Source organism: Hippopotamus amphibius, chromosome X (assembly GCF_030028045.1).
Source record: "Hippopotamus amphibius kiboko isolate mHipAmp2 chromosome X, mHipAmp2.hap2, whole genome shotgun sequence".
Taxonomy (NCBI): Eukaryota; Metazoa; Chordata; class Mammalia; order Artiodactyla; family Hippopotamidae; genus Hippopotamus; species Hippopotamus amphibius.
The window spans coordinates 96,464,517-96,478,622 of NC_080203.1; the positions used below are offsets into that span (position 1 = coordinate 96,464,517).

At 37.5% G+C, this 14,106-nt stretch overlaps 1 pseudogene; it reads left to right on the plus strand.

Moving 5' to 3' along the window:
• The first annotated feature begins 5,864 nt into the window (after window positions 1-5,864).
• Window positions 5,865-12,721, plus strand: LOC130841531 (tripartite motif-containing protein 60-like; annotated as a pseudogene).
• The last annotated feature ends 1,385 nt before the right edge of the window (window positions 12,722-14,106 follow it).

Sequence of the window (14,106 nt, forward strand, 5' to 3'; positions counted from 1 at the left end):
TTTTTGTTAGAAGGATGTTGAGTAGTTCACAGAATCCACAAAAAAGGCTGAGCCCACCTTGGAGAATGGACAAAATCAAACGGAAGAGGAGAGTGGATCAGTAGCCCCAAACTAGCCAAGTCATATCATAGGAAGAATCTGGTTAAGATGCCTCCACTACTGCCCCACCTGTTGAACATCATGCTCCCTGCCCCTGCCTCCCTCCAAGGATAAAGTCTAGGCCACTGCCATTCATAGAGGGTCTCCAAAATATTTGTTACCCACCTGCAACAAGTACAGAAATTGAAAATAAGCACTTAGAAACTTCATAATCTTTGATGGAATAATTTTCTCTCTTGAGAACCTAATAATATATAATTGAGTTGTAGTTTTTATGACTTTTGTCATTCATTATTCTTTTTTCTAGGGACTTATTTTTATGGTCTGTTATAAAACTATCAGTCCTCAGCAAGTTGGAAACTTTTAAAAACCTGGCTCTTCAGTACAGATACTTTATGACACACTCTCATGGCTTGGTCATTAGCTACTGACTTCAGAGGTGAAATCCCTAGTGGGAGCAGCTGAGTCTTAGGCTTGTGTGGTGGCTGTCATCATAGAGTTCAAACACCTGTTGTTTTCTATGTCTGTGTGTCAGTGCTGGTGTCGATGTCTGCCTCTCTCAGGAGCCTCTCAAAGCTGGGCTCTTCAGATGTAGGAATGGGTGCAATTGCCAACCAGCCAAAAATATGAAAGAATGATAGAGAGGTGAGGGGAGATAAAGGAAAAGGGAAAGAGAGAGGGAAATATTTATTTTAAGGAATTGGTTCACACAATTATGGGAGTTGGCAAGTTTGAAATCTATGGAGCAGGCCAGCAGGCTGGAAACTCTGGCAGGATTTCTATGTTCCAGTCTTGAGGCAGAATTCTTTCTTCTCTAGGAAACCTCAGTTTTGCTCTTAAGGCCTATAACTGATTAGATGAGTCCCACCCACGTTATCGAGGGTAACTTTCTTTACTTAAGGTCAACTGATTGGAAATGTTAATCACAGCTACAAAATACGTTCACAACAACATCTAGACTAGTGTTTGACCAAACAACTGGGAACCATAACTCAGCCAAGTTGACACATGTTAACCTTCACAGTGACATAGTCACTAAATTTTATTGACTGTTTTACAGACCATTAGGGACTGTGGTAAGAAACGTGACAATCACTGTCAGTACCACCCTGCACTGAATGAAGGTCCCTGTAAAGTGACAATGCAGCAGAGCAAAAGCTCAGTCACTAGCACCACATCGTGAAGACTTTGACCAGCTGGTGGGGCCTCTAAGTGGTAGTGCCAGACAGTAAAGGCAAGGCTGAGGATGCTGGGCATGGGAGGAGGAGGGGCAACAGAGGACCAGAGTTTGGGGAAGGCCAGCCTGAAGAGAGAGGGCAGTGCACAGTCCAGCTTATAGGCAGGGGCTGTGAGCTAGGTTTGTAGAAAGGGGCAGAGGGGCACTTTGATTCTAGACAAAAGGAAAGAAGCTTGAGACAGGAAGACCTGCCCCTCCAAGGCACCTGCCTACTTCATCACATTGAAAGGGCCAGTCTTGGAAAATGACCTGAAAGATGTTAGTCAATCAGTATACATTTTGAATTCCAGAACTCTGCATTTCATATGGTAATAGAAAAGAAGAAAATCATGTTCAACAGAAGGGAAACTAGCCAAAGGATTACATCCCTGGAAATTTAAGGTTATTTTTTGACTGGATTGTATTTTTATTTGAAGTTGGGTTTCTTTGGTGGAGTGTTTCTAGTGTTGGTATGAGTGTAGGTGGATTTAATCCCTTCAGCATTAAATATCCCCATTTTAAATAAGGAGTCCGGCCTTCCAGGAGGCTCAGCAGGTCAAGTCTACAGCTCCACTTGCTTCCCATTTCACCTTGAGCCAACACTGGACTGTGGAGCCTGTCCCCTTTCACTATGAATTCCATATCTGGATACTTAACCACAACTTGACTGCAAGAGTAGGGGAGCCCACCAGACCTATTTTGAAATCTTTCAGGCAAGAAGTTCTGGGCTCACTTGCTCCCCACATCTCATAAGTTCATGCAGTCACAGTTTTCTGGGTCAACTGTCTCTGGGAGAAGGAAAGAAATGGGACTTAAATTGAGCTTGAAGTTTATGCTTTAAATTGAGAACAAGTGGGGGTTTGGGGGGAGGGGTGGAGAAAAGGGGCCTTTTTCCCCAACATTTTCTTATGAATATTTTTAAACAAACAGAAAAATTGAAAGAATGATACATTAAACATCCATGTACACACTTCTTTGATGCTATGTTTGCTTTATCTCATATCTATGCTTCTATTTATCCCTCTATCATTTATCCATTCATCTTATTTTTTGGATGCATTTCAAAGCTGCAGATATCATTATACATTACTCCAGAGCGTTTCAGCATGCATAGTATTAACTAGATTGAACTGAGTTTCACTAGCCAGAGTAACAAGAAAGCTTTGGAATCCATCCAAAGTGTCATTAAGGGATGCAAAAGATATTCAATACAGCATGATTGAAGGCAATGATTGTAGAAAAATAAAATCCCTGGGAGGAAAAACTTAAATATAAGTGTAGTTCATGATGCCACTTGTTCCTTCCTTTGAAGGATATTCCTTTAATGTTTATTGTATTCATCATAAGCATATATCTTAATTGGCACTACACTGGTGTTCCACTGGTATAATGTGGATATGCATCAAAATTTTTCATTATTTGTTTGTACATGAAGTTTACATTACTAAGAAGTTTATTTCTACTATGATTATTTATTCAGTAACCATATATGTAGACACATTTTCCAGGCAAGCACTTGCATAGTACCTGTATGCATGTGTATATCTATATAGACTTATATACATGTATACACTTAAATATTAATTTAAACATTAATTAATTAAATATTAATTTAAGAAAAGAATGTAATCTAGTGCCAACCATAATAGAACAGCACTAAATACCTTAGATCAAAGCAATTTCCTCCATCTATGACTCCCAGATAATATATATTTCTTTTATTCTTCACACTCTTTTACTTTAAACCTATCTATAACATTTCCCTTCCTCCTGCTGTTCATTCCACATTACATACTTTATGGAAGATATCCACTAACCATTTTTAACTATAAAATTTGCTTTGAGCTAAAATACCTCATGAGTTTGACAAATGGCAAATAAAAACCAATTTTAACCTATTGACCTAAGGCAAATAACATACCTCTTTTTAATTTTCAGTAGCCTTGGATTCAGATTCTTTTAAAAGCTGTCACTAAACCATTTGTCTCAGGAGGTAGCTTTAATCAAGGTAGAAGTAGCCCTTATACTCCAGCAACAATAATTAGTACTATCTATTAGTGTCTATCAATTAGCAGGTATTACACTGGGCTGCTCACTATGTGCCAGAGTGTGTGCCAGGTGCTGGGGTGAATAACATGAACTCATAAATCTGAAAATCTAGTATGGGATTATTTGACTTACTGTTAATTATTTAGTAGCAATTTAAATTGCAATTGATGCATCACTATTTACAATAGCCAGGACATGGAAACAACCTAAATGCCCATCAACACATTAATGGATAAAGAAGATGTGGCACATATATACAATGGAATATTATTCATCCAAAAGAAGGAATGAAATTGAGTTGTTTGTAGTGGGGTGGATGGACCTAAAGTCTGTCATACAGAGCAAAGTAAGCCAAAAAGAGAAAAACAAATACCGCTAACTCATATATATGGAATATAAAAAAAATAGTACTGATGAATCCAGTGACAGGGCAAGAATAAAGATGCACATGTAGAGAATGGACTTGAGGACACAGGGTGGGGGGCGAAGGGGAAGCTGGGATAAAGTGAGAGAGCAGCACTGACATATATACACTACCAAATGTAAAATAGCTAGTGGGAAGCTGCTGCATAACACAGGGAGATCAACTCGATGACTGGTGATGACTTAGAGGGCTGGGATAGGGAGGATGGGAGGGAGTCATGGGAGAGAGGGGATATGGGGATATATGTATAAATACAGCTGATTCACTTTGCTATACAGCAGAAACGGGCACAACAGTGTAAAGCAATTATACTCCAATAAAGAGCTTTAAAAAATAAATTGCAATTGAGACAAGTATTAACAAAAAGGGGGAGGCATATTTGGAGTGGATAAAACAGGGAAAGCCTTTACCTAGTTTGGAAGAATGGGGCAGGGTGGCGAATGATCAAGGCTTTCTTAAGGAAATGATGTTTTATCTGAGACTTGATAGATGAGTAGGAGTGGGCCAGGCAGAAAAAGAGAGAAAGAACATTCTAAGCAAAGAAAATAGGATATTTAAAAAAACACGTTGATTAAGAAAGACCTAGCTAAAATTAAGTCAGCATGCTTGGAGCCTTGGAGCCTTAAGGTACGAAAGGAAGCTAAAGAAATGAGCAGGGGCTGGATTGCGCAGTCTCATGGACAATGTTAAGAATTTTGGTATTTACCCATTCATTGATGGGCAGCCACAAAAAGATTTTAAATAAAATTAGAAATTGATCTGACTAGATTTGTGTTTTTAGACAAGATGGTGTTTTAATTAGATTATAATTTTGGCTAAATGTAACACAGACTCAAAATAACAACGGTGTAAGTAAGATAAAGTCTGAGCTGGAATTGAATATTGCTCCTAAAAGTCATTAGGAACCCAGGCTCCATCTATCTTCTTTTTCTTCCATACCTACATTATTACCCTTAACAGCATTTTCCAAGATTGTGCAGCACCAAAGCCACATCTCAACCAGCAAGAAGGGCACCTGGAAATTCTATATGTCACTGCCATTTTGTTTTGTTAACAAGAACTTAGTCCAGTGGCCACATCTAGCCGCAAAGGAGTTTGGAAAACTGGGTTTTCTTTCCTAGATGGCTCTATGCCCAGCTAAGAAGTCTATTACTTTGGAAGAAAGGGAGAAGATATTGGAAGAGAACTGGCAGTTTCTGCCACCAATGAATTAGAGATGGTCAAGAGAAGAAAAAGGATGACTAGTATAGAGACAATTGCAGAAGTCCAGGTAGGATGAGGGTGAGTTGGTCCTAGCATGGTGAAGCACAGATGGAAAGAAAAGAAGAAATTTAGAAAATGTGTAGGAGTATAGAATCAACAGGACTTAGGTGTAAGAGTTAAAGGAGAAGAAAGTGTAAAGGATAATGTTCAGGTTCCTAAAATGAACAACCATGAAAAAGATGGCATCATTAAGTGAGATGGGAAAGACCGGAAACCTACAGATTTATGTAGGACAATCATAAATTCAGTTTTGAGATTCCTGTCAGATATCCAAGTACAAATGTTATCTAGGCCAGGCATTGGCAAACTATGACCTAAAGGACAAATTTGGCTCATTGTGTGTTTTTTTTAATTAATTAATTTTTTTATTTATTGGCTGCTTGGCATGTGGGATCTTAGTTCCCCTACAAGTGACCAAACCTGTGCCCCCTGCATTGGAAGCACAGAGTCTTATCCACTGGACCTCCAGGGAAGTCCCCTTACTGTGTGTTTTTTTAAAAATACTATTTTTTGTGATTAAAATATAGGTAACATAAAATTTACAGTTTTATCCATCCTTAAATATACAATTTAGTGGCATTAATTACATTCACAATGTCATGCAACCATCACCGCTATTTCCAAAGCCTTTTCATTACCCCAAACAGAAACTCTGTAACCATTAAACAATAGCTCTCCATCCCCCTTCCCCTCAGCCCCTGGTAACTTCTAATCTACTTTCTGTCTCCATGAATTTGCCTATTCTAGAAATTTCATATAATTGGAACCATGCAGTATTTGTCCTTTTGTGTCTGGCTTATTTCACAAGGCATAATGTTATCAAGTTTCACCCATGTTGTAGTGTGTATCAGAACTTCACTCCCTCAGAGCATTGAGCTCTTGAAGTATAATGTAGAACAAATTAAAAAGTGATAACTCTGTAAACCAGCAAATCAGTGGAACTGGAAAAGAATGCAGAGTATAGGAGAGAAGAAATAAAGTCTGAATTTGACCAATTTAAACTATTTCTGCAGAATGAGCAAGAGGCTACTAAGCAGATACAAAATGAAGGGATGGACTTTTAACAACACTAAATGAAAACCCCATAACATTCTCAGATCATGTTTCCACATTAAAACATCTACTGAGGAAGAAATACGGAGGCGAAGTAGAAGGACGTGGAATGCATCCCTCTCCACAGATGAATCAGGAATACACCAAAAGATGCAATAATTCCCACAGAGAACCAGCTGAACACCAGCAAATGACCTCGGACACCAGAAAGGACTGTAAAGATCCCGACATAACTAGAACAAGCAACCTCTGAAGTCTGGGCTACTCCTTCAGAAGTCAAGTAGGAGGCTCTGGGGAGCGAGCACTGAATCCAGGATGCTAGACTACTAGGGAGTCCTCAGACACAGGGAAGATTAACTGCAGAGAACTCACAGAGCCCTGTATCAGAGTCTAAGACTTGGCTTTGTCTGACTGTCTGCAACTGCCAGTGCTGGATACCTCACACCAAACTACAAACAAGACAGGAACACAAACCCACCCATCAGCACACAGACTACTTAAAGCCATATTAACCTCACAGATGGCCTAAAACACAACACCTGAGATGGCCCTGCTCATCAGAGAGAAAAGACACAGAGCCACACATCAGAAAGCAGACACCAGACCTCCCCACCAGGAAGTCTACTCAATACACTGGACAAACCGCACCACAGGGGGCAGAGGGCAGAAACAAGAGGAATTACTACTAGGCAGCATAGGGAAAGGAGACAGCAAATCCTATAAATTAGACAAAATGAGAAAACAAAGAAACACGATGCAGGCAAAGGAGCAGGAAAAAAGCTCACAGGGTCAAATAAATGAAGAGGAAATAGGAAAATTGCCTGAAAAAGAATTCAGAGTAATGATAGTAAAGATGATCCAAAATCTTGACAACAAAATAGAGAAAATAAAAGAAACAGTTAACAAGGACCTAGAAGAACTAAAGAGCAAACAAACAGAAATGGACAACAAAATAAATGAAATTAAAAATACTCTAGATGGTATAAACAGCAAAATAACTGAGGCAGAAGAATGAGTAAGTGAGTTGGAAGATAGAATGGGGGAAATAACTGCCACAGAGCAGGAAAAAAGAAAAAAGAATTAAAAGAATGGAAGACAGTCTCAGAGACCTTGGTGACAACATTAAGCGCACCAACATTCGAATCATAGGCATCCCAGAAGAAGAAGAAAAAAAGAAAGGGTCTGAGAAAATATTTGAAGAGGTTATAGTGGAAAACTTCCCCAACATGGGAAAGGAAATAATTAATCAAGTCCAAGAAGTACAGAGAGTCCCATACAGAATAAACCCAAGGAGAAATACACTGAGGCACATATTAATCAAACTAATGAAAATTAAACACAAAGAAAAAATATTAAAAGCAGGAAGAGAAAAGCAACAAATAACATATAAGGGGAAACCCATATGGCTAACAGCTGATCTTTCTGCAGAAACTCTGCAGGCAAGAAGGGAGTGGCAGGATATACTGAAAGTCCTGAAAGAGAAAAACCTACAGCCAAGAATACTCTACCCAGCAAGAATCTCATTCAGATTCGATGGAGAAATCAAAAGCTTTACACACGAGCAAAAGTTAAGAGGACTCAGCACCACCAAACCAGCCTTACAACAATTGCTAAAGGAACTTTTCTAAGCAGGAAATACAAGAGAAGGAAAAAACCTCCAAAAACAAACCCAAAGCAATTAAGAAAATGGTAATAGGAACATACATGTCAATAATCACCTTAAATGTTAATGGATTAAATGCTCCACCCAAAAGACACAGACTGGCTGAATGGATACAAAAACAAGACCCCTACATATGCTGTCTACAAGAAACCCACTTCAGACCAAGGGACACATAGAGACTGAAAGTAAGGGGATGGAAAAAGATACTCCATGCAAATGGAAGTCAAAAGAAAGCTGGAGTAGCAATACTCATATCAGACAAATTAGACTTTAAAGTAAAGACTATTACAAGAGAAAAGGAAGGACACAGCATAATGATTAAGGGATGAATCCATGAAGAAGATATAACAATGGTAAATATCTATGCACCCAACATAGGAGAACCACAGTACATAAGGCAAATGCTAACAACCATAAAAGGGGACATCGACAGTAACACAATAATATTAGAGGACTTTAACACCCCACTTACACCAATGGACAGATCATCCAAATAGAAAATAAATAAGGACACACAAGCTTTAAATGACACATTAGATCATCTTGACTTAATTAATATTTATAGGACATTAATCCAAAAACTACAGAATACACTTTCTTCTCAAGTGCACACGGAACATTTTCCAGGAGAGATCACATCTTGGGTTACAAATCAAGCCTTGGTAAATTCAAGAAAGTTGAAATCATATCAAGCACCTTCTCTGACCACAATGCCATGAGACTAGATATCAATTACAGGAAAAAAATGGTAAAAAATACCAACCCATGGAGATGAAAAAATACACTATTAAACAACCAAGAAGTCACTAAAAAAATCAAGGAGGAAATCAAAAAAGTATCTAGAAACAAATGGCAATGAAAACACAACAACCCAAAACCTATGGGACACAGCAAAAGCAGTTCTAAGAGGGAAGTTTATAGCAATACAGTCCTACCTCAAGAAACAAGAAAGATATCGAATAAACAACCTAGAGAAAGAAGAACAAAAAACCCCAAAGTGAGCAGAAGGAAAGAAATCATAAAGATCAGATCAGAAATAAATGAAAAAGAAATGAAGGATTTAATAGCAAAGATCAATGAAACTAAAAGCTGGTTCTTTCAGAAGATAAACAAAATTCATAAAGCATTAGCCAGACTCATCAGGAAAAAAGGGAGAAGATGCAAATCAACAGAATTAGAAATGAAAAAGGGGAAGTGACAACTAACACTGCAGAAATGCAAAAGATCATGAAAGACTACTACAAGCAAGGATATGCCAATAAATTGGATAACCTGGAAGAAATGGATACATTCTTAGAAAAGTACAATCTTCCAAGACTGAACCAGGGAGAAATTAGAACATATGAACAGACCAATCACAAGTACGGAAATTGAGACTGTGATTAAAAATCTCCCAACAAACAAAAGCCCAGGGCCAGATGGCTCCACAGGCGAATTCTGTCAAACATTTAGAGAAGAGCTAACACCCATCCTTTTCAAACTCTTCCAAAATGCAGCAGATGGAGGAACACTCCCAATCTCATTCTACGAGGCCACCATCACCCTGATACCAAAACCAGGCAAAGATGTCACAAAAAAAGAAAATTAGAAGCCAATATCACTGATGAATATAGATGCAAAAATCCTCAACAAAATACTAGCTAACAGAATCCAACAGCACATTAAAACAAATCATACACCATGATCAAGTGGAGTTTATCCCTAGGATGCAAGGATTCTTCAATATACGCAAATCAATCAACATGATACATCAAATCAACAAATTGAAGGATAAAAACCATATGATCATCTCAATAGATGCAGAAAAAGCTTTTGACAAAGTTCAACATCCATTTATGATAAAAACTCTCCAGAAAATGGGCAGAGAAGGAAATTACCTCAACGGAATAAAACCCATATATGACAAACCAAAAGCCAACATCATTCTAAATGGTGAAAACCTGAAAGAATTCCCTCTAAGAACAGGAACAAGACAAGGGTGCCCACTCACACCATTATTATTCCACATAGTTTTGAAAGTGTTAGCCACAGCAATCAGAGAAGAAAAAGAAATAAAAGGAATCCAAACTGGAAAAGAAGAAGTAAAATTGTCACTCTTCGCAGATGACATATTATACATAGAAAACCCTAAAGACTCTACCAGAAAACTGCTAGCACTAATTGATGAATTTAGTAAAGTAGCAGGATACAAAATGAATGCACAGAAAGCTCTTGCATTCCTATACACGAACAATGAAAGAACAGAAAGAGAAATTAAGGAAACTTTCCCATTTACCATTGTAATGAAAAGAATAAGATACCTAGGAATAAACCTGCCTAAGGAGGCAAAAGATCTGTATGCAGAAAACTATAAGACACTGATGAAAGAAATAAAGACGATACAAACAGATGGAGGGACATACCATATTCTTGCACTGGAAGAATCAACATTGTGAAAATGACTATCTTACCAAAAGCAATTTACAGATTCAACGCAATCCCTATCAAATTACCAATGGCATTTTTCACAAAACTAGAACAAGAAATCTTACGAATTGTATGGAAACGCAAAAGACCCCGAATAGCCAAAGCAATCTTGAGAAGGAAAAATGGAGTTGGTGGAATTAGGCTTCCTGATTTCAAGCTATACTACAACACCACAGTGATCAAGAAAATGGTAGTGGCATAAAAATAGAAAGGAAGATACATGGAACAGAATAGAGAAGCCAGAGGTAAATCCATGCATATATAGGCACCTTATCTTTGACAAAGGAGGCAAGCATATACAATGGAAAAAAGACAATCTCTTCAATAAGTGGTGCTGGGAAAATTGGACAGCAACATGTAAAAGAATGAAATGGGAACACTTCCTAACACCATACACAAAAATAAACTCAAAATGGATTAAAGACCTAAATGTAAGGCTAGACACGATAAAACTCCTGGAGGAAAACATAGGCAGAACACTCTATGACATACATCAAAGCAAGATCCTTTTTTACCTACCTCCTAGAATAATGGAAATAAAACGAAGAATAAACAAATGGGACCTAATGAAACTTAAAAGCATTTGCACAGCGAAAGAAACCATAGACAAGACAAGAAGACAACCCTCAGAATGGGAGAAAATAGCTGCCAACAAAGCAGCAGACAAAGGATTCATCTCCAAAACATACAAGCAGCTCATGCAGCTTAATACCAAAAAAGCAAATAAACCAATCCACAAATGGGCAGAAGACCTAAATAGACATTTCTCCAAAGAAGACATACAGATGGCCAACAAACACATGAAAAGACGCTCAACATCACTAATCATTAGAGAAATGCAAGTCAAAGCCACAAGAGGTATCACCTCACACCAGTCAGAATGGCCGTCATCAAAATATCTAGAAACAATAAATGTTGGAACGGGTGTGGAGAAAAGGGAACTTTCCTGCACTGTTGGTGGGAATGTAAGTTGATACAGCCACTATGGAAAACAGTTTGGAGGTTCCTTAAAAAACTAAAAATGGAACTACCATATGATCCAGTAATCCCACTACTGGGCATATACCCAGAGAAAACCATAATCCAAAAAGAAACATGTACCATAATGTACCATAGTTGCAGCACTGTTTACAACAGCCAGGGCATAGAAGCCACCTAAATGCCCATCAACAGATGAATGGATAAAGAAGATGTGGCATATATATACAATGGAATACTATTCAGCCATAAAAAGGAATGAAATGGAGCTATATGTAATGAGGTGTATACCCCAGAGTCTGTCATACAGAGTGAAGTAAGCCAGAAAGAGAAAAACAAATACTGTAAGCTAACTCATATATACGGAATCTAAAAAAAAAAAAAAGGTACTGATGAACCCAGTGAGAGGGCAAGAATAAGGATGCAGATGCAGAAAATGGACTGGAGGACACAGGGTTGGGGGGAGCAGGGGGCGAAGGGGAAGCTGGGAGGAAGTGAGAGAGGAACATAGACATATATACACTATCAAATGTAACATAGATAGCTATTGGGAAGTTGCTGTATAACAAAGGTAGATCAACTCGATGATGGGTGATGCCTTAGATGGCCAGGACAGGGAGAGCGGGAGGGAGTTGCGGGAGGGAGGACATATGGGGATATATATATAAATACATCTGATTCACTTTGGTGTACCTCAAAAGCTGGTACAAGAGTTAAAGCAATTATTTTCCAATAAAGAGCTTAAAAATTTTTTTAAAAAGTAAATAAAAAAACAAACAAAACAAAACCATCTACTGAGGGAGGGAGAGGGCAAATCTGTACAGTCAGAACTGGAATTCCTGACACATGTTAAGAGTATCCCACCACAAGTATCAAAACCTCAAATACCCTGAACTCTTTATTTCAATTAAAGAAATGTGAATTCAGTATTTCTCTCCAATATTCTGGCTTGGGCATAATTATCAAGCCATTACAAGGAGATGTGATTCTAGATCTTGAAACAGCACATCCTGGGCTTATAGTCTCTGAGGATTGAAAAAGTGTGCAATATGGAAAGAAAAAAGCTAAACCTTTGTTATAACCCAAGGAGATTTCATCTCTGCCCCTGCTATCCTGGGTTGTATGAGATTTAATTCTGGCAGGCATTACTGGGAAGTAGAAGTGGACAACAAAACTAAATGGACATTGGTTATGTGTCAAGATAGTCTTCCTAGGAACTGGCAGAATAAGCCAGTAGTTCAGCTTAGATTTTGGGCAACTGGGCGGTATGTTGACAGCAGTTATGCTGCATTGCATCCTAAGACAGTCAGCTTCTGCCAGTAGTAAAACCCAGTAAGATTGGCATTTTTCTGGACTGAGTTGAGTGCGGTTTTCTTTTTATAATATGAATGATAGATCTCTTCTCTATACTTTTAATGATTCTTTTATAGAAGATGTTTGGCCCTATTTCTATACTGGAACAGATTCTGAAACTTTTAAAATCTCTTCAGTAACAGATGATGAAAGATGAAGTACCTCGGGAATGATTCTATTTCAGCTCTTAGGGCTAACTTAGTAAATTTTGTCTCAGTAATTCTGGATTTTTAAAATTTTCTACTGCTGAAAACCAGAATAGATTTTTCTTCTTCATTTTCAGAAACTATATAAACATGGTAGCAATGCCAATTGCATAGATGTTACCAGCATCAGTTGTCAAGTGCTTTGAATTTTAGATAAAATATTTGAATATAAATAATATTTTAAGTAATAAAATATTACTTAACACAACCAATAAACTATTTTATCTTTAATTTGAAAAAAAGAGAACTTGCTTTCTAAGGCTGAATAATATTCCATTCTATGTATACACCACATCTTGTTTATCCATTCACCTATTGATAAACACTTAGGTTGGTTCCACTTTTTGGCTATTCTGAATAATGCTGTAATACCTTTGGCATACAAGTATCTTTTGAGTTTCTGTTTCCAATTCTTTTGGGTATAAACCTAAAAGTGAAATTGCTGGGTGGTATAGTAATTCTATGTTTAACTTTCTGAGGAACCACCAAACTGTTTTCACAGTGGCTGCACCATTTTACATTCCCATCAGAAGAGTACGAGAGTTCCAATTTCTCCTCATTCTCTCCAAATTTTTTTATTTTCCATTTTTTAAAAAGTATTATATCCATTCTCTCTAAAAAAAAAGAATGAAATGTTGCCATTTGCAACAACATGGATGGACTTAGAGGGTATTAAGTGAAAAAAATCAGACAAAGAAAGACAAATACCATATGATATCACTTATATGTGAAATCTAAAAAATAAAACAAACTAGTGAATATAACAAAAAAGAAGCAGACTCACAGATACAGAGAACAAACTAGTGGTTACCAGTGGGGAGGGGAAAGGGGGGGGACTAAATAGGGGTAGGGGTTAAGAGGTACAAATTATTATGCAGTAAACAAGTAAGCCATAGGGATTTATTGTACAACACAGGGAATATAGCCAGTATTTTGTAGTAACTATAAGTGGAATATAACTTTTAAAAATTGTGAATCATTATGTTGTACACCTGTAACTTATGTAATATTGTACACCAACTATACTTCAATTTTTAAAATGAAAAATAAACTACTATAGCCATTCTAGCAGGTATGAAGTTATATCTCATTTCTGGCTTTGATTTGCACTTCCTTTATTGGCTAATGATGTTGAGTATCTTTTCATGTACTTATTGGCAATTTGTATATCTTCTTTGTAGAGTTTTTTATTCAAATCCTTTATGCATGTTTAATTGGGTTGTTTGTATTTTTGTTGAGGAGTTGTAGGAGTTTTTAACATATTCAGGATATTACACTCTTATCAGATTTGATTTTCAAATATATTCTGCCATTCTGTGGATTGTCTTCACCCTCT